General features: G+C 35.6%; 1 protein-coding gene across 2 annotated transcripts in view; it reads right to left on the reverse strand.

Moving 5' to 3' along the window:
* The window catches only part of LOC112054829 (mucin-5AC), a 94,720-nt gene that overhangs the window by 9,067 nt on the left and 63,343 nt on the right, over positions 1 to 22,310 (reverse strand). The gene's annotated exons all lie outside the window — the stretch shown is intronic.

The following is a 22,310-nucleotide window of genomic DNA, read 5'->3' on the forward strand; positions in this document are numbered from 1 at the left end:
TACAAAATCACAGCAAAAAGTGTTTTTTTGTGTTTACTTACATTATATAGTTTTTACACTTCCTAACACAACATTGTGAATAATATTTAGGTATGTGTTTTGATCTGCCCTTTCTGTAGTATAAAATATCGTTGATAATAATGAAGCCTATGGAAAATTTATAAATAGATTACAGCGTAAGGTATCAAGCAACTTTATTGGTGAAGTAACGTTTTTCAAACGCAATTAACGTTCAACGGTTGAATAGATACTTTTAGTATCGCATGTATCTAATGGTTATGAATATGCTGTCTATGTTGCCGGATTCTAGCATTGGTAAGAGATTTTTAAATTAGCAGTAAATCCGGGTCTTGAGTTAGACTTGTGTCACACACTGAAGGCAATTAAATATGTACCTACCATATTTATTCATTGTATTATTTGTATGTATTTTTAATGGAAAAATTAAGACATTTAATTTTTCCCACCTTCTTTATATATTCTTTTATCCCAAGAAAAAAAGCTAAGCTGCGCAAAATTTACGCCAATGTGCTGCTGAGCTAGAATCTCCTCAATAGTCCCACCATGCTGTACGCAACTGTAAAGTTGGAGGTGCATGCCCCACACCGGATTCAAACCCACACCCTCCGAAATCGGAGGCAGAGGTCGTATCCACTGGGCTATCACGGCTCTCCAATGTATCGAATGTGACGTCACGTTACGTCAATGACGCAAAATCTGCGGATTGCTATTAATTAAAGCAGCCTTTACACAGTAATAAAAGTGTTATCAAATGTTAAGTGAAATTGATTGGAAAGAAGGATCAGCCCATTCCTTTTCACATCGTAACCCTCTAAGCGTATTTCATTAACGTGAATATTCCTGTGGTCGCTTCATGTCTTTTAGAAAGATAATCCTAAAGAAAATTACTCCTCGCGCATTATATTCGGAATTAATTAAGGGCAGCGGTAAGGGTACAAGAGGGTTCTTAAGCTTTAAAGTAAATCGATAAAAAGGGATGCTAAGAACGGGTTTACATTATACAAAACTCTTTAGAGCAACTTTAAGTAACCTAAAATGTATTCTACATTTTATCAAGTGTGGTTATTTTTACTTTTGATGCAAACAGGGAGTGTTTTGTTTGTTATCTGTGAGATCTCTGTGAGTACATAGATCTCAAAAGGATAAGCCAATTTTTTTAATAACAACACACACTACACTTTTTGAAGTATACTTGACTTGAACATCGAGCATTCGCCGTTTTTATATTTCTCGAACTGAACAACGAGCCGAGCCAAGCATACAGCCAAATATTGCTACGAATATCTTGAGAATTCTAGCGAATGAAGAACGAAGAACGCTCGATAGGATGCTTGCTATAAATGTTCTAGTATTTTTCTATGATGTAACATTCGCACGAATGCTCATTAGAAGTGAATGCTTAAGTCTATCAGCACCTTTAGAGTCAAGAAAAACTCTCGGCCCTCTATCATTAGATATGTAGGTACGTACTCTAAAATAACTAACAGCTAGGCTATTACGTAGGCGATATATTTTTAAATAAGTGCGATTTTCGAATTTACCAATGTCTCTCTGTTTAACACGGTATTAGAGAATGAGAAAGATAGCTTTGAATTCTTACCTGGCACTTGCGAGTTATACAAAACATCGTTAGAGAATAGCCGTGCAGATATGGTCAACATTTAGTGCCTTTTTAAATATACAGAAGTATATTTAGGCACTAAATATGTCCGATTTATTCGATATACTAAGAGACATCGTTGCTGAATTTTAACATTTTCCTTTTGGAAATTGGCTGAAAATATATTTCAAGAGTAAACGCAACTTCGAAAAGGCTTACGTTCGCGTGAGCTCTTGAGCATAAGGATCCGAACAGATATCTCTTATGCCGATATTTTAGAATATCTTACTCAGTCAAAATACGAGTAAGTATTGAGTTTCGATTAATAATACCAGTCTGACTGACGATATATTGTATGACTTTGATAAAGCCCTAGTTGTCATAAGAAACTGCAATAACCGCAAAGTAATCTATAAACATTTATAGAATTTTTTTGTCATTTAATTATAGTTTATAATTATATTTAAATGTATAATTTTTCTTAATTTCTTGCATAATAAAAGGACGCACAATCATGTAGAAATCTTTTGCTTTTTCAGAAAAACTGCCCAGTTTTGCTTTGACAGTTTTAGAATTATTGGTAAAAAAAATTATACCTAAAGACCTTTAAATATAGTCCAATATTCAATAAAATCCCAAATTCAGAGAAAATTCAACCTTAATAGTTGAGTTTAAGGTTGAGTGTAAGGTAAATTCGAACAGTGAGCCAAATATGGGTTGATGATGATCATGATAAGCATTATTTTTAAATTTTACAATATGCTTGTAGTAAGTATAAGATGTAATTAGTTCCCAAATTTTATAGTTCCAGGTTAACAGGAATTACGGGATTATTATCTTCATATAATCGTCTCTGCACTTACGCTTTAAGAGCCCAAATTGTATTACGAGACACCTGACGTGTGTGCGATCTACTTTATAGCCGCAGGTCGGAGAATATTAACCTGATCAAGCAAAAGTGCTTCGCATATAGAAACCTAAAATACGGTAAACTAGTAGGAAGATACCGGGAATGCCTTGAATTTATGGTAGCAAAATTTCACCTATCTTTAATAGACACGGAAATAACACGTAATACGTGTTGCCGTAATTTGTAGTCTGAGAGCTGATCGACATATTTGAGACAAACTGAAAACTTGTCCTCTCCTTTTCTACCCTAACGCAGAACTGGAGACCAGCCTAGGGAGTACTGGGGCTTTTTCCTTTTTTTGATCATGAAATATCCTTGAACATCAAGTATTTTTTTAAATAGTTTTGCAAGCATCTATTCATAAGGCAAAGTTAAAGACACACTAAATATTCAGACTTACTTATTTTATTAAATTAAAAGGTCTGAGAATTTTAGATTGTTTCAAGGATATTTTTCACCTCAGTACCAGTGGCGCTAACATACGACCAACGACATAATCACGTGAAGAGAAATAGCCAAATTTCAACCAATGGCGGTGCAACCTGAAAGATCGCAATCTCTTTCACTGCGTTGGGGCGAAAGAGATAGAACAGAGGACTGAAACAAGTCCGCCGCCATTGGACGATATTTTGTCTGTTTCACTTTGGTCGCACCACAGATCTCCAGTTCTGTGTTAGGGATATGTGAGGTACAGAAGAAGTTTTCAGCTCGCCTCAAACACTAGCCCAAAAATGTCGACCAGCTCTCGGCCTATAATTTCCTACGAGGGTGATACCTACAAGCAGACGGTAAAATTGCGCGCTGGTTAAACCTAACACCTTACCTTGAAGGTAACAAGATAAAGTCATTGCATTTTCAACCGTTTACCTTTGACAATAAGTATCATAGACACGCCACAAGGACTCGGACGAACAAAACAATACTCACCCTAATGTTTATTGTGCGAATGTAGAAATAATAAAGCAATTTGCATATTATGAATATTTATTTTGTAGGCCCACAATAGACAGGTGTTTTGTTTACTTGTTTATGAATGTTGTTTGGTAAATATCATAAGCCTATTGCCTTAGTCCTGTGGTTAGCGACTAGCGTGTATGGTTTCGGATCATTAGCTCTTGGTTTCGAGTACTTAGTGCTTAATGCTCATGTACCGCTCCACCCAGTTATTGTTGAGGACTCTGCGCTCGAAATTGTAGATGAATATATATATATACCTAGGACACACAGTCCAGTTAGGTAGGTCCAATTTCGAGAAAGAGGTGAATCGCCGAATCCAGCTCGGCTGGGCAGCGTCCGGGAAACTCCACGACATCTTTTCGTCCGAAATTCCTCAGTGCTTGAAGACGAAAGTCTTCGATCAGTGCGTGTTGTCAGTGATGACATACGGATCCGATACTTGGTCGCTAACTGTGGGCCTCATAAGAAGGCTCAAAGTTACTCAGCGGGCGATGGAGCGAGCTATGCTTGGAGTTTCTCTGCGTGATCAAATCAGGAATGAGGAGATCAGCAGACGAACCAAAGTCACTGACATTTTACGGGTTAAAAGTTTATATCGATTTTCACGCGGACGAAGTCGCGGGCGTCCGCTAGTGTAATATATACTTGTTTATTAGGTATTGTATATATCTAACATAATAAATAAATTATCTTACACGCAGCCTGTCATTTCCCCGAGCCTCTATGAATGATATAGAGAGAAAACCGCAAAAAGTGAGTGAAATATCAGAAGGTACGTATGAAAAGTAACTGCTCTTTCGAGGCCAATAATTCCAGTGAATGAAACGCGCGAGTTTATTGCAAAAAGGTTTTATTTGCTCCCGTTGGTAATATTCGGCGCATTAACAGATTAAAAAAGATTTACAATTCCAAACGCAACGAGTATAATTGGATACTCAAGTTGCATTTTATCTTGAGACGTGGCAATTTCTGGTTAAAATCCAACGATTTTATACTGTGATCGCCATTGACGATCAATTATTCTCACGTTTCTGCAGCACCCACTATAACTGATCGTCGATTAGTCGCTGCGTGCATGACGGCTCGCTGCCGTTTGCGCTGCAGAAACGTGAGAATAATTGACCGTCAATGTCTGACTTTACGTGCATACAAAATCACCGCAAAAAGTGATTCGAACTTAGCTACTCCATATACCATATGAGCGCATACATGCATAATTTTGTGTTTACTTACATTATATATTTATGAATATGTAGTATTTATCTGAATATTATACAATTTGACATTGTAGACAATTTTTAGGTATTAATTGTTTAAATAACTTTCGTTGTTTACTATGCGACTAAATGAAATTAAGACAATTAGCCATCTTTGTTCTTCTCAGTTTCGACGCGCTAGTGACATATCTAATAGTGTGAAATCTTTGTTAAAACACACACATAAGTTAAGAAACACGTTACGTCAACAACTTCATCCTCTGTGTCAAATTACGTTCTTCACTAATCACGCGGGAACCGTGGATTTTTTTAATTTTATATAGATGATACACATAGCAGACGCCACATACATAGCCGGTTACATAGTTCCCGTTCCCGTAGGAATACGGGGATAAAATATAGTCTATAGCACTCGGTGATAGTGTAGCTTCCAACAGAGCGTGTTCAATGCAAACAAACAATTAAATCTTTCCTCTTTATAATATTAGTATAGATTTTTTACTATGAGCAATGAAGCAGCGTGACTTATTATACATCGATAAAGCAATGTATTGTTTAAAATTATTTTGTTGTTGCAAAACCTTCAGTACTTTGCATAATACTGACAGTATCTGGCAAAGGTTGTAAATAAGTAATGTGATAGGGCCAAGTCTGTAATTATTCAACTCCCTACTAGCTTCGTCTTCCTTCTATTTTCATCTTCCTCCACGATATCTTTCAGAGTTGAATATTACTGGGATACATAATGATATTCTGCGCTATATGGAGAGAGGAAATTGAGCAACTTATCACAATCAAATGTGACGGCTCTTATGCTCGTTCCGTTGTTATTTTCCATTTTTCAACGTAATATTTATGTGGATTCTGCCTGTATCTGTATTTTCAACTACAAAGTGTTACAAAATAAAAGTAATATCGCCGCATGTTTTTCTTTTATCTTCTTTGAAAACATGCAGCTGGTAACGTAAGTTTGTAGCGCAGTTATGTTGAGATTTTGTTTAGAGCTCTTTTTGTCAACGTTTGAATTTTCAATGTAATGTTTAAAATTAAATCAAAATCAAAATTCACCTATACAACTTTAAACAAGCACATTTGAAACGTCAAGTTTGACTGTTTTAAACCAAAAAATCGGTTCGGAAGGCAGGTTCTGTTGAATAAAATCGGCAATAACTCAACAGTTGCTCTTTTAAAAAAAATCATACATTGTTATTATTTACAATACATACTCGTAGTGAAAATCATTACAATTTCTTATTTTTTACTTCCAGTGTGAAAGTGCAAGCGGATCCGATGGCCTCCAAGTATCTTTACCATTAAGAAATTAATCAATTGTGTAGTGACCTCAACGTAAATGTTTTTAAATACATTGCATGAACTAACAATGTATGTAGGTCTCTAAACGTCATGTCGTCATTTGTCATGATATTACGAAAAATTAAAATCACTTTAGGCATTTTATTTGTAACAATGTGCAGTGCTTAATAATTAAAATTAACAGATTGTGACCTAAAACATAAAATTAAACTCATGTATACTTAACTTTCATTTGGGGAGTTTACACAAAAAATTAAGGGTAATTAATATTGGGATGTAGTACGTCGTAAATCGTAGGTAATTAGGCCGGCGTGCTCAGAGGCCTGCGTGTGACGTGTAGGAACGGGTTTAAAGGGTTTTTTGAAAGCCATTTGGGGAACCATGGGTGGCGCTGGTTCGCAGATTGCTGGCTTAAACTGCTAGGAATATAAAATATGGCACAATAAAGCTTAATCTCTTGTTTTTTTTTTTTTTTATTCTTTACAAGTTGGCTCTTTGACTACAATCTCACCTGATGGTAAGTATGATGCAGTCTAAGATGGAAGCGGGCTAACTTGTTGGGAGGAGGATGAAAATCCACACCCCTTTCGGTTTCTACACGGCATCGTACCGGAACGCTAAATCGCTTGGCGGTACGTCTTTGCCGGTAGGGTGGTAACTAGCCACGGCCGAAGCCTTCCACCAGCCAGACCTGGACAAATTAAGAAAATCTCAATCTGCCCAGCCGGGGATCGAACCCAGGACCTCCGTTTTGTAAATCCACCGCGCATACCACTGCGCCACGGAGGCCGTCAGGTCTTGTAATCTGAATTTTAAATAAATACATAACAAAGCTTAAAATCGACATTTAAAACCAGCCAAATTATCCTAATAACTATACAAATCATGTTCACGTGGAATAGTAGCAAGAATAATTACTGGTTGCATTTCCGCGCTGGACAGCCAGGCTGGTCTTTTGTGCAAAAAATGAGCCTGCCCTGTCACCAATCAAGGCAACTAGCCGCGGTGAATTAATGAAAATTTATTTTAAAATTAAATAATTAAATTTGTTAAAATGTAAAATATAAAATATTCCCGTTCCCCTAATAAAAGGGGGATAAAATATAGCCTGTAGCACTCGGGGATAGTGGGGATAGTGTAGCTTCTCAACAGTGAAAGAATTTTCAAACCAATATTCAAAGGAACTTTCAGAGCCTATTCAATGCAAACGAACAATCAAATCTTTCCTATTCGTAATATTAGTATAGAATAAATCTCAACAGAAATTACCAAAGCAAAATGATAAAAATAATTCAACATTTTTAAGTATGTTAAACTGGAACTCTAAAACATTAAACCAACAGAAACTGCCAGTACAAGATAAAATACAACTCATATAAACAATTTCATCGACAAGCAGCTGCGTCGTTATAAACGTTTCACTATTAACGTATGCGCTGCAAAAGTTCACCTATCGGATTTATCACAATCTTCTTAGAGGCTAGAGCATCGTAAAGGGAGTTAATCTCCTTTGTTCGTCCGTATAATGGGAACTCAAGCATATTGAAGAGCTGGTAAAACGATTATTCCATTAGATTTATTGCGCTAGTTACTTCTATTTTATGAGATTGTTAGAAATCAGGAGTGGTAGGTATAAATAGATTTCTATTGTTATTATCTGTATACATAAAGTACAAAACCTGTATATTCTTTTTATAAAAATGTAAAGCAAAAGTCATGTGAGCATATCTGAATACTCACATGACTTTTGCCTTACATTTTTATTAAAATAATACCTAGATACAGGAACCTAGGTCGAAGGTCAGATGGACCCAGCCCAGTACGCACCGAAAAGCATTACGCTTTCCGATGCGACCTTCAGTGAAATATCGACCAACACTGCGCTTTCTGGTGACTAAGGTGGTGGTGGTGTTGGTTTGTAGTAGTCCACCAGGGAGTCGCTGGATACTTGCTCAAGACTGTCAGGATGTCCAGCATTAGATTTCCATTGGTAATGATGATTATGTCATAGTCAATTAGTAAGAAAACGTTGTATTAATAAAACTTGAAGCCACATAAAATTGCTCAGGTCAAGTTTTAACATTTTACAAAAACTCGTGACAGATCCTAATGGTTCTGAATTAAAAAGTTTTCTTTTTCCGAAACTGGAATTCTTCAGGGCCGCAAACCTCGGTGGGACAGGACAATGGCTGTTGGTAACAAGTTCCGCGTTTTGATTAGTTTGTTTTATCGCTTGTATTGTTACACAGCGGAGTTGTAACGACCGTTTTTACACCGCTAATACTTTCTGACTTAGGGCTCCCTTCATTTCGGTGCTCTGTTTTGTTTGTAATATAATAAATTTTGTGTTTCAGAAAAATATGTAACGTTTTAAGATTTGTTTTTGCTGAGATTTCTCCTATTAGAATAGGAAGGACCACTCTGTTTAAGAACGGAGTTTAGTGTGTTTTTGAAAGCCTAATTGTTTGAATGCGAAGATTCAATTGCTTTGTGGTAATGGTGACTGGGTTAAAGTACTGTACCTCGCTGTCTTTTGTGATTGATACAGCAGCTGTCAGCTCTGATGAAGTAGATGAAGAGATATCGGAGAGAGGGGACCGGTCGTAAGGCTTCGCTGGTGTTAAGTTTATCACCAAGCATTGCGGAACTATAGTTTATTGATTGACCGACTTAGATTTTATTCGGACCAAAATAATCCGAGCCAGATATCAAGAGTAATTATCTAACACAAACTCAATATGAAATTCTAAATGTGTCAATACTTGTTGGAAAATAATGAGATCTTTTCAATTATTTTTTATCGAAAATACTCTTTAATGACACAAATATAGCACTACTAGCGGACGCCCGCGTCTTCGTCCGCGTGGAATTTAGATTTTCACAAATCCCTCTGAAACCATGGATTTTCCGGAATAAAAAGTAGTCTATGTGTTAATCCAGGCTATAATATATCTTAATACCAAATTTCAGCTAATTCGGTTCAGTAGTTGAGGCGTGAAAGAGTAACAAACATTCATATCATCAAAATCATCAGTTTTCGCAAATCTCGGGAAAGAAAGAAAGAAAAGTTTATTCAGAATACACATCATACAAAGAAAAGAGAGAAAAAAAAACAATAAATTAAATACATTGCAACTTGTCACCACTCAGTATATTGCAGTGTCCGAAACCATGGATTTTTTCGGAAAAAAAGTAGCCTATGTGTTAATCCAGAGTAAAATCTATTTTCATTCTAAATTTCAGCTAAATCGCTTCAGTAGTAGCGGTGTTATAGAGTAACAAACATCCAAACATACATCCAAACATCCATATAAACTTTCGCGTTTATAATATTAGTAGGATATTGCAGTATTTATATTACAATTATTTATTAGCTTCCCTAACAATTTCATTTGAAACCATGAAGATATAATAGTTCATGAAAACAGCCCATTAATCCCGGTCGTATCCAAGTTAAAAGTTAGTTTTCTCTAAAATGGAATTGTTCATCTCCGTAACGCGGTGGTCTGGCCGTAGTTGTTAGTAACAAGTTCCGCGATTAGTTTGTTTAATCGCTACAGTTATAACGATCCTACGGCGTTCACACTCTGTGTGACCAACGAGCTGGCACATAAAAGTTTTGCGTAGCTACGCCACTTATCGGTTACGACGCCTGTCATGTACGCGTAACAGAGACTTTTTTGCGTCTGCATGACCAACAATGAATCTGTGTGGGTAAGTAACTACCTGACACACGAAAGTTTACCCTAGCTACGCCACTTATCGGCTACGACGCGCGACGGCTATCACGTACGCGTAACAGAGGCTTTTTTGCGTCTGCATTACCAACAATGAACCTGTGTAGGCCACCAGTTGACACACATAAAAGTTTTGCGTAGCTACGCCACTTATCGGTTAAGACGCCTGTATGCGTAACAGAAACATCTTTGCGTCTGAATAACAAACAATGAACCTGTGCGGGCAATGAGTTGACACACATAAAAGTTTTGCGTAGCTACGCCACTTATCGGCTACGACGCCTATCATGTATGCGTAACAGAGGCATTTTTGCGTCTGCATAACCAACAATGAACCTGTGTGAGCAACGAGCTGACACATAAAATTTTTGCATAGCCGCGCCGCTTATCCGCTACAACGCGTCACAATTAGTATTTATCAAATATGCGTAATGCAAAATTTTTTGCATGACCAACAAAAAAGACTTTTAATTATGTGATATACAGAACTGAACAAGATCAGGATTGAATTTTAAAATTAGAGACGCAATACTCTTTTTTTACTTTTTTTATTCTATAAAGATAGTAAAGATACTTTTACATTACATTTTAATCTTTAGAGATTAAGTTCGATATTACATTTTAATCTAAATAAATAAATGTAAATTTTATATTACATAAATGTAAATTTTATATTATATTACATAAATGTAAATTTTATATTACATTTTAATCTTTAGAGATTAAGTTCGATAATGATTCTTTTTTATTCAGGTAATCCCGCATATACTAGACAACATAGTAGCGTAAACAAATACGTGCATTAATGTTTTTTCATTCTTTGAATTCTCGTGGGATTTAGCAAGCTAAGGGAAGGAATTAGCTGGGGCGGAAAAAATTTACGACAAGGCCCGACTCCGGGGAGGAAAGTAACTCCGCGTGCTGAATATAAAAATCTTACTTTATTGTAGCACCTTAGGCTAAATATAAAATCTCTTAAAATATAGGCAGTGTATTATTTCTCTTGTACAGGAATATTAAAGAAATAAAGCTCATTGCAGCCATCATTGTTTTCCCTTATTACGAAATGAGGGACTTAGTTTAATACCCTGGGAGTGGTACTGTTTGTTTCATCTCTTAGCTTGACTGGTTTCTGCGCGATATTATACTGATATCTTTGTTTATATACTACAGCCTTTCTTGATGAATACTGTTTACTAACATATAAATTAGAAATGAAGGTAGAAAATGCATGTCATTTCATAACTTATTTATTTTTAATTATGTATGCTTTGTCCATAAAAATTTATATAAAATATATTGTTCTAAGCTTATTAATCAAATGTATTATCATTAATTTAAGAACAAGTTAATTATAATTATTATTAGGTGTGAAATGACTAGCGATTTATACCCTCATTTTTAATTTGTATGTTGGTAAACAGTACTCATCAAGAAAAGCTGTAGTATAGGTTGTGGGCTGGACCAACGCAAACAATCTAATACAAGCAGACACTAAAGGAGATGGTCGATTTCAGGTCCACTCTTGTACCCCGTACCATAAAAATTTAAAAAATACAAGGATTTTATTAAAATTTATAAAGTGAATAAATCTAACTAAATTCAGAGAAATAAATAAAATGAAAACCCAAGTTTTTGATTTATATCAAGATGGCTCCATAGAGCAACTATGACATGACAATTGACAGCAAGCGTCAAATCGATTACTGCATTAAAAACGTCATCTATCCGCCATTAATACCCATACTAATGTTGCATTTCTTGGGAGATAATGAATATTATTTCGAAACAACTAAAGTAACTACGTAGATTTGTATAATCAACAACAAAAAATATCTTCTTTTATTTCCGCTATGGTACAATGACTGATCCAGGGCTCCATACAATTTTGGACCATCTCCTTTCGTATTGATTTGTGCAGGTAATCGAGGAGTTATAAATCAAGACATACCCAACTGTCCCAGAGTTAGAGACAAACTGTCTAAAGACTAGCAGCTAAGTAGAGGGTTGCCCAGATTACTTTTTACACAATAAGGTTTGATTTTCAAGTAATGCAATGTTTATCTAGACATATTATAAACAAAGTCGTCCGCCGCGTCTGTCTGTCTATCTGTTCCCGATAAACTAGAAACTACTGAAATCGCATGCGGGTTGAGAAAATGACTGTTTAGTTTTTAAATGTCATATTTCTAGCAACGGACGTCCATCGGCTGATGATGACGCTGGTGATGCGTTGAGTTCATGCGAGCATGTATTTATGTTTACTTCATCATTATCAACCTGTATACGACCCACTGCTGAGCTCGAGTCTCCTTTCAGAATGAGAAGGGTTAGGCCAAATAGTCCACCACGCTGGTTCAGTGCGGATTGGCAGACTTTACATACGCAGATAATTAAGAAAATTCTCTGGTATGCATTTTTCCTCATGATGTTTTTCCTTCCCCGTTTGTGACACGTGATATTTAATTTCTTAAAACATACACAACTGAAAAGTTGGAGGTGCATACCCCGAATTTGAACCCACACCCTCCGGAATCGGAGACAAAGGTCATATACACTATGCAGCTATGTTTACTTATTGGAGTTAAATTTTAATCTCCCTAAGTCCTTATGGATCTCCAAAAGTTTTAATTGAAGCGTTGTTAGAGAATATGTTACTAAAATATGGACAGCTGATCCTTAATCAATGCCTACCATTTGGCATACATGGTTTCTGATCCCCAATTAGAGCGCCAACACACGTACAAAGTTCACCGAAATGTTTGAACTTGTTACTCGAGGACCGGGGATCGCGTAACGTGGTTCCGTAATACCACCCATATTTAATTCAGTTTTAGCTATTACAGAGTTTGAAAATCATATTTAAATTAAGTAAGTTTTCTCATACTTTTAAGAGTTGAGTTTTGACTATATATCATAAAAAGTAAAGGCCTCAAGGACACCCCTCGTGATACACCTAATATTGTTTTTTATTAATACCTAATAATGTATGAAAAGAATGTCAAAAATGTTATAAAAATAGTTGTAATTTATAATGTATCTTAAAACGAGCCTTCTAACGAGCTTCATTGGATAGTCTATTCTTAATATATTTCATTAAGTTCCATAGCTTTTATAGATTACGGGTGTAAAATTTCAATTATATTATTTTATTAGGTTTATATTATAATCTCAAAAAAAAATATCGGTTGTCTTTAAGTCGGTTTACTGATGGAATGGTTGCATTTTTTAAAAGAAAGTGTTCGTTTTTCGAAAATACTGTTTAATCATTTTTATAGACCAAAATATATTTTATTTCTTGAAAAAAAAGTTGGCAACCCTAGAGCGAGGGAACGACGCATGACGTCATCTTTTTCGAGTGTGCAGCGGGCTTCATCGAATTATAAGACGTTGTCTCGTCAAAAAAATTATGCAACCTAATCCTAAATGATCTAAATATCCTGTGAGACGGGAAATTGCAATACAATAAATAAACAATATTTTTTTCTTTAACAAGTAAAAACGAGCTTTGTACAAGTATTAACAATATTTTTTTCTTTAACAAGTAAAAACAAGTAAAACCAAGCTTTGCGTACCTTTGTAGGTACAAGAGCATCTACAATCGACGCAGACAGTAAAGCGTAGGCGGCTTAGTTTTAGTTTAAAGTCGACGGTCCACCCTACCGGCAAAGAAGTACGATTTAGCGTTCTAGTACGATGCCACAGAATAAGTAAAATCAACGATATTTTATGCTATATATACGAGTATATTACGTACCTACAAAATCACCGCAAAATCTGATCCGGATTTAGCTACTTCACTGAGCGGTCATATGCACAATTTTGTGTTTACTTACATTATATATTTCTGTATTATATGTTTTAAACTTTCTGAACACACAACTCGACATTGTAGACAATATTTGTTTAAATAACTTACGTTGTTTGTATGCGACTAAATGAAGTTAAAACAATTAGTCTTGTTCGCCTCAGTTTTGCGCTAGTAACATGTCTAATAGTATAAAATCTTTGTAGAAGGGCATATAAGAGGGTGTCCAATTAAGTTTTACGTATGTTTAGATGACGTTATGTTTAGTGCTGGGTGCAGTAAACACGCGGGAGAGGTAAAATGTTTGCGACACGGCCAGGGGTGCGTGATCCGCGCTATAATGAGTGCTGAGGGGATGCTGCATGAGGGTGAGCGTTAATAGGGTAGGTTGTTTGTTTATTTCCTACCAGGCTGCAATGAATCCAGTGTTATGGTAAATCTGTTTTGTATTTAAATAGTTTAAAAATCTCTCTCAAATAATTCTTTCTCAATTTTTTTAATAACAATACAGTTTTGGTTGTTATATACCCAGTGACATGCACTTCATACATGTAAAAATACACTGCCTACCAGTGGCGGAGGCTGAAATTTCGTCGAAGGTAACCCAATGAAAAAGAAATTTATACCGCGCGATTGTAAACAGTAACTCAGCGGGATTCGGCTTGTTGGACTCTTCGCCGCTGCTGCCTACCCTGGTGAAGAAATTTTTCAGTTTGTGTTTGTTTATCTAGTGCCTACCCTTGGGCACGCCACTAACCCTACACTACACCCTGCTGACCTATTCACTATTTTGGTCTTAATCATCAACTTATTAAAAAAAACATCAAGTCATCTGACAAAATGTCGTCTACCTACTATAAGATATCCACCAGTAGGCACCGGATGACATTTGTTACATGTCAACTAGCATACGTCAAAGATAGTGAATTAACCTGCTGGCTATCTCGTTTCATTTTATGTCTATTGGTAATGTCAAGTCTAACGTAACACACCCAAACACGATAGAGTAATGTTATTATAACGAGAAATTCCTTCCTCATTCCAATTGTATCATTTGATCTGTTTCATTAGCATGCCACTAATAAATTAAACTTAATTTTTTTTGTTGGTTTATCCTTTCACGCCTTAACTCTACTCAATCACTTTTCATAAAATTATGCACAATTTTTTTTAAGAGGACAAAAAGAACTGTAAGTTATCCAAAAAAGATTCTCACCTTTTCCGACAAAAACGAAGCTTAAATTAAAATAGTGAACTATCGTCGAAATTTAATACTTATAAAAAATCAACATCTCCTGATTTGGTATTAGTTTATGGTGTGAATTGGCGAATGTTTCGCAAAATGAAATTTTTAGTCATATACTTCATGAACCTCCACAGACAAAAGCTTCTACAGCTTCTAAAGCTACTTATACAGAAATGTTTCTATTTAACCACCTGCCTATCAGAGATACCTGTCTATTATGTCCTTTTGTTCTTACGTACTATGAGTAGTACAGATAGTAGGAGGCAATGGTACTAAAACAAGTGGTAATTTCATTAATCAACGTTTTACTTCTTGGTACCGTGGTTGGTATGAAATTCGTCGGGGCATTTGCATATTTTTATGATATTTGGCGTACTCGTATGTCTTTCCAAATTTCAGGAATCGCTAAAAAAAGTGATAAACAGTTACCAGTTCTATTCGATGCAGTAGGAGTGGTCCATTTTAAGTTCGACACGTAGGAGTAGGTACTTGTATGAGCATTCCATGACGTGATCTATTTCCATACTAAATGATGCCGCTTGCGATAACACAACAGACAACAATGGCTGTCGCTACTATAATCCGACAGGTCGGTATGCAAATAAATTTGTTTGATAAACCAACGCGTAACAAGTTTCTTATGTGATATACAGGAGAAGGAATCACGTTTTAGTCTTAGGTAAGCTTGGGACCGGTCGTCCGAGGCAACGATGCATTGGCTTCGACCTGTTTGCGATTAATACATTCAGAATAGTGGTGCGCTACCCGGCCCACGTCCTGGCTTTTGTTAAGCCCCCTATACACTGTGTTTGCTAACGCTCATGATCCTTTTAGGACGGGCGCTTAGGAACGCAAATATGGTAACACAGTGTTTGGTTTAAGGAACAAAGATGGCTGTATTACTCGTATTGTACCTTTATCACTTAAGATATCTCACAAAAATTAGTAGAATTATATCGTTATAATGCTATACATTTTCTACTAAAGGTATAAACTCTTATCTCTGATATTTGATCGTCTTCATTTTTTTTAGAATTATACCGTTTTGATTTGACGATCATAAAATATGATAGCTACAGACAAGGCAGAATAACTCTCAAACGTCAACTAGTTACGAAGATGAAGTAGTTCGAAGAACTAATAAATACTGAATAGTCAAGAGAATATCACCACTACTACGAGTTAATTCCTTATAATAATAATAATAATAGCTTCGACCAACACCTTAAGAAGCTTTCGCTTAACTGTTGGATCAAGAGTCGGATACAAAAGGCAGTGATTCTTGAGACGGCGCGTATTGTGAGGAGGTTCCTCACTCTGGAGCCCTGACCACCGGTTGCTTGGGCACTCAAATGTCCCGCAGCGGGAGGGTGAATTTTTTTTATAAATTTTTAATAATGTTTTGTATTTTATACTTATATTGTTAAAAATTTTAAAAAAAGATGTAATAAATAAATGAGAGAGATAATAATAGCTGTTTAATTTCTATAAAACCGTAACATAATAGGTAAAAATAGCTTAACACTATAATTAATGGATGAGCAACAGGTATCTAAACTAAGAAATAACTTGTATTATAGAAACTATGTTTGGAATATATGTTTATACACATTTATGTTTTTACGGTGTTAAATAATCTAACGACTTCAATGTAAAATTATATTGGTTGACGTTTTCATATTAAACGGTACGATCACTATTTATTACGTGGCATAACTATAAAGATTTGCATCATGCATATCGGCACGGTTCAAGGGATGGTCCAATAAAACTTAATTGGTCAGTGCTAACACGCGGACGAGTAAGTACTACGATATTTTGTATGGAATATCTATGTATCACAAACGGAGTTGATATTTAAGCAGTTAATGTGAAAAAAAATCTCTGTATATTATAATCATTCTAAGTCCGTACTTAAAAATATTTTTGCGTGTATGTAATTTAATAATAAATTAAATTAAAAGTAAATTTTAAAAAACACTGCACTGCTATTTATTTGTTTAAAATTTAGACTTAACCAAGAGAGATTACATTTTTAAAAAACATTTTGGTTTGTATAATGAAAATCCGTGAGGAGCTAGCTGGTTGCATACTTAATTTTAGAATCTCAATTAGACATATTCAACTAGAAATTAAACAGCTTTAAAGATTTACATTTAAATTAACAAGCTGAAACGCGCTCGAACGTGTGATGAATGCAAGATTCTAAATTCTAATCGCATAGATTCACTCAATAGTTTAATATGTAAATAGTTCTCGTGGTACAGTGTGAATGGAGCTTAATTTCAGATTTATCAGACGACTATTCGTATTCTAAGTTCTTGAATAATTGCAGCTTCATGTGACACGTGGGCGGCACGATTTACTTAATTTAGCACGCATTGTAAAGATAGAATCTTTTTATTGTATTTAGACCTTCTTTTAAGAGAATAAAGCTGACCACACACAACAGGTTTTAAGTTTAGTGGCGCTCCTAATTTATCGAGATTACAAGTTTATTTTGCTGAAGTTTGTGCTGGGCAACGTATCGTAACGCAACATCGCTTGTTGTTATCTTTGTCAGTAGGGCATTAACTAGAGCTAAGGTCACTTTAGACCAGAACAGACCTAAAAATATAAAATCCTAAATTACAGCTGGAAGTCCTACATTATCTGCTATATCCATAACATACCAGCGCCAGAGGAGTTCGCAAAATATATCGTCTACAAAAAAAACCTTTTAATTAAAAAAAAATGTCTCTCAGGAAAAGATGCATCAGAGATTTTAGTAGGTCCGGGGCTAAAGTGGATTAGAACTCAAAATCTAATAGAAAGTCAAAATTTCTATAAGGTTCAAAATCAAAATATCCAATATTGAACCAGAATGTGGCAATGTATGTAGTGGGATATACGGGATTCATTATACAATCTACTATAAGTACAATGTATTTTTTTCAATAATAATATTTTTAACATAAAAATGGAACCGACTTCCAAGGCGTATTTCAGTTATTTTGATAATTAACACAAAATTACTAAAACGATTTTCATGAAAATTAAATGTAACCAATTTGAAAGTATACTCTTTCAAACATAAAAATAATTTCAAAAATTGGTTAATAAATGACGAAGTTATGAGCTAACAAACATTAAAAATAAAAAAAAACATTCGCGTCGAATTAAGAACCTCCTTTTTTGAAGTCGGTTAAAAAATAAGATTTCTCTATAATCCATTCCATGTATTAATGCCTAATTAATTACGCAACCCTCGGTGCGAGAATCTGACTCACATTTTGCACGTTTCCATCACTTGGGTCACGTTGGGAAAACGTCGTTTTGTTAACGTGAGCTCCATCAGTAGACCCGTGTCTAAAATCGAGTAGCGGAAAAAGTTTTAGAGTTTGGTTATGCATAGATGGGATTTTCGGTCGTCTACACGTTTTGCTGCCTCAACCGGCCAAACAAAGTTCCCCGCTTAGACCACTATACAGGATGTTCCGCAAACTTTGCAGTAGAAAAAAACAAACTTGAATTACTTGAAACAACTATTCAAAAATAATAAACAAGTATAAAATCAACGTTTAAGTAATTTTTTAGCACATGGTACGACTAAATTGCACTGAAGGTAGTGATTTTTGTATTTTGTAGAAAAATCAATATAAATTAAAAACCGTAAAATTTCGACTAACATATATTGCATTATTTTAATAGGCCGGCATGTCAGCTATCGCCCAGTAGAAGATGTAATGTTTAGGGCACACCCTGTATAAATCTATGGTTCCCCGGGTGTTTACAATGCATTGCGGTGCGGTGCGCTTAAATGTTAGAGAAGGTCAGATCTTTTTACTGCAACGTTTTCAAGTCCCGCTTATGAATAGGCCTTAATTTTCAGAAGCATCGGGTCGTTCGTGACTTTACCCGGTGAATAATAAATGGAACGTCGCATCGTTTAAACGGCACGGGCGTCGGAGGCAAGTGACCACGATCACAGAGTCGTTCTACCGGAAACGTTTTACTCATAGCTTCGTTCATTTATTATATTGCATATAATAAATGGGTCTTCATCATCAGGCCATCTATTGTTTAAAGAAGGTGAATAGAGCTAACATTCACTACGCTATTCTAATATGGATTGGCGAGAACTGAAGTTGTTAATCACTGGTCTAAATGGCAGATCAACGAGATCATTTTTAACCGGCTTTAAAAAAGGAGGAGGTTCTCAATTCGATGTGTATGTTTTTTTTTTAATGTTTGTTACCTCAGAACTTCGTCATTTCTTAACCAATTTTGAATTTTGTTTGAATGTTTATACTCCTGAAGTGGTCTTATTGTCATTTATATTTTTTCCATTAACCTTTTTATAGCATTATTAAATAACATTTAATTAAGTATATGATTTTATTTTATTATTTAAAAACATACACGTATATCGGAATAAAAAAACGTGCAAAATGCATGTTTTGTCTAAATTGAAAATACTTACTTCAACTTCTTAAACCAAAAACAGGATTATATAACTCAAGTGAAATTACAATTATTCTACTCGTATTAGGAAAATATAAAATTACTTCTAATAATGTGTGATGGTATTTGCGATATCTCTATCAAACGGTTGCCTACCGTTTCACTTAAAAGGGGTAAATTCCGTGTAGGCGCGATATATGAGTTCCGAGCTCAAAGTACCGTCCGCCTACATCGGTCTACGTTACAAAGTGACTCGATGACATTTTGTGCAAAGGTCAATAAATGTTCGTAATCTATATTAATAATTTCGATCGAAACTTTACCTGAATAAAACATGAAAAAATAAAGATTTCGAATCGACAACATAATATATCCGCAAAACTCGGATTGTCGAGCATTTTGTTAAATTCTAATAGCACTGACAGCAAATTGCAGTTTCCATAATATTTCACTGACAGCGGCTGATATCTTGAGTATTTTAATCAGACCAATTACATAAGGACCTATAGGGCACCCATATTTACCAACAAAATTTTCTGTAAAATTTCGAGGGAGACGTGGTAAATTCACACATGGAAATTATTTAACACCAATATAATGTTAATGATAATAATCAGCTGTTAATGATCATGATGGGGACATACATACACTTACTATGGACAACATTGCTATTTACATATATTGTACAGAACCAACAAAGTTCTTTTCCCAGTTGGCTGGTGTTGTACCTAAACTTTGCCGAAGGTAACTAAGATAAAAATTTTACTCGTGGCGTTCTTTTGTTTTTAAAATATTCATGTTTAGCAACAGCTTTTGTGCTTTCTAGGTCATTGGCGATTTGTGCACGAACATTATGTGCACGTGCAGTAAATCGAGTTCATTTTACAATCTCGGTTAATACGTTTTTGAAAAAAACTTCATAGATATTTGTTCCGAACGAAATGGGTTCTATCGTAAAATTTAAAATTGTTCCCCGTTTTTCAACAAATTCAAAAAGAAGAAGACGACCGGTTCGACTGTATTTTTTTGTGCATGTTGCACGATTTTTGCTAAATGTGACTTTTTTCAAGAATTTCTTTTTATTTATTGTTGCAGGCGCCAGGGTATTTGAATATAGATTTAATTACTTTCTTGGGATATTAGGAAGACGCTCATATTATATACCTATTAAATTAATAAAATATTTTTAATTTTTAATCATCACCATTTAAATTTACTAGAAAAAAAGTGAAAATAAATAAAATGTATATTAATATATTGGTGTTTTATTATAATATTTAGATTTTTTTATTCTTTACAAGTTAGCCCTTGACTACAATCTCACCTGGAAGCGGGTTAACTAGATCGGAAGAGGATAAAATCCACAACCACTTTCGGTTTCTACACGACATCGTACCGGAAAGCTAAATCGCTTGGCGGTACGTCTTTGCCGGTAGGATGGTAACGAGCCACGGCCACACCAGCCAGACCAATTAAGAAATCCTCAATCGGCCCAGTCGGGGATCGAATCCGCGACCTCCGTCTTGTAAATTAATATGAAATATCTACGATAGAAAAAAAATCATACAAACGAATTGCGAACCTCCTCCTTTTTTTAAGTCGGTTTAAAAAAAGTGTCAATATACTTGGGCAGGTGGGAGGCTTCGGCCGTGGCTAGTTACCACCCTACCAGCAAAGACGTACCGCCAAGCGATTTAGCGTTCCGGTACGTTGCCGTGTAGAAACCGAAATGGGTGTGGATTTTCATCCTCCTCATAACAAATTAGTCCGCTTCCATCTTAGACTGCATCATCACTTACCATCAGGTGACATTGTAGTCCAGGGCTAACTTGTAAATAATAAAAAAAAAATACACGGTATATATTACCATAAAAAAATTTATTACTTACTAACTCGCTATCATCATGGCTAAGAAGGTCATCCCACAGTTTTCGTGTTTGAATCTTGTGGGTAGTAAATAGGGCGCCGTTTGGGCGACACACGTAAGGGGAAGACGCCATCAAGGACTCCATTTATTTAGTTTACGGAACGTGGGGAGGATCAAATGTTTTACTGTAACCGGAATACGCTTACGAATTCGGTGATATAGGAATATACCGGTAAAGTTCGAGTTATTGTCTTGAACTAGTAATCATCAGTGTTAAGGCTAAATTTAGGCTTACTTCATTAGCATCCCATATTCGGCTCATTCTTGAGTACGAGTCTCCTCTAAGAGATTGGCAGATTGGAGTGGCAAGCTTACTCTCTGAGACATGCACCTCCAACTTTGCAGTTGTGTGCATTTTAAGAAATTAAATATCACGTGTCTCAAACGGTGAAGGAAAACATCGTGAGGAAACGTGCACACCAGAGAATTTTCTCAATTCTCTGCGTGTGTGAAGTCTGCCAATCCGCATTGCGCCAGCGTGGTGGACTATTGGCCTAACCCCACTTACTTTGAGAGGAGGCTCGTGCTCAGCAGTGATCCGAACATGGGTTAATAATAATACGACGTTAACACACAATGATAATTACGAACACAGCACCTACAATTGTCCTCATAAGCTCCTAAGTCTAAGGTTGCCTGGAAGAGATCGCTACTAAGCGATATGACCGCCTTTTGTATTCTTCTTCTTTAAGTTTCTATTTTGCTTAATTATTGATGATGATGATGATGATGATGATGATGATGATGATGATGATGACGATGAATGATGACGTGGAGAGAGCAGGATGTTTGTATAACACAAGTGTGAATCTTATATTCGTTAAATTCTATACTTCTCTCTCTAACACTATAGTAGGTATAGAGTATAGATAGTGAGATAGTTGGAGACAGAATAGCGCTGGTACGCTTACCGCAATCGATTGATAGCTGTCTCAACTAGGCGACATAACCTCTTGATCCGTTACCGAGCTAACCACTGAAGTTGACTGGACCAACAAGGCAGTTATATTTTATAGCTATAGATTTATAGTTAGTTTCCAGTTTTGTTTACCACCATCTTACAAACTTATCTAGAACTAAGTACTTAGTCGTATAGTGCAGTTCAACACTAAGCTAAAAAAATTTGCAAA

Source organism: Bicyclus anynana, chromosome 4 (genome assembly GCF_947172395.1).
Source record: "Bicyclus anynana chromosome 4, ilBicAnyn1.1, whole genome shotgun sequence".
Lineage (NCBI taxonomy): Eukaryota > Metazoa > Arthropoda > Insecta > Lepidoptera > Nymphalidae > Bicyclus > Bicyclus anynana.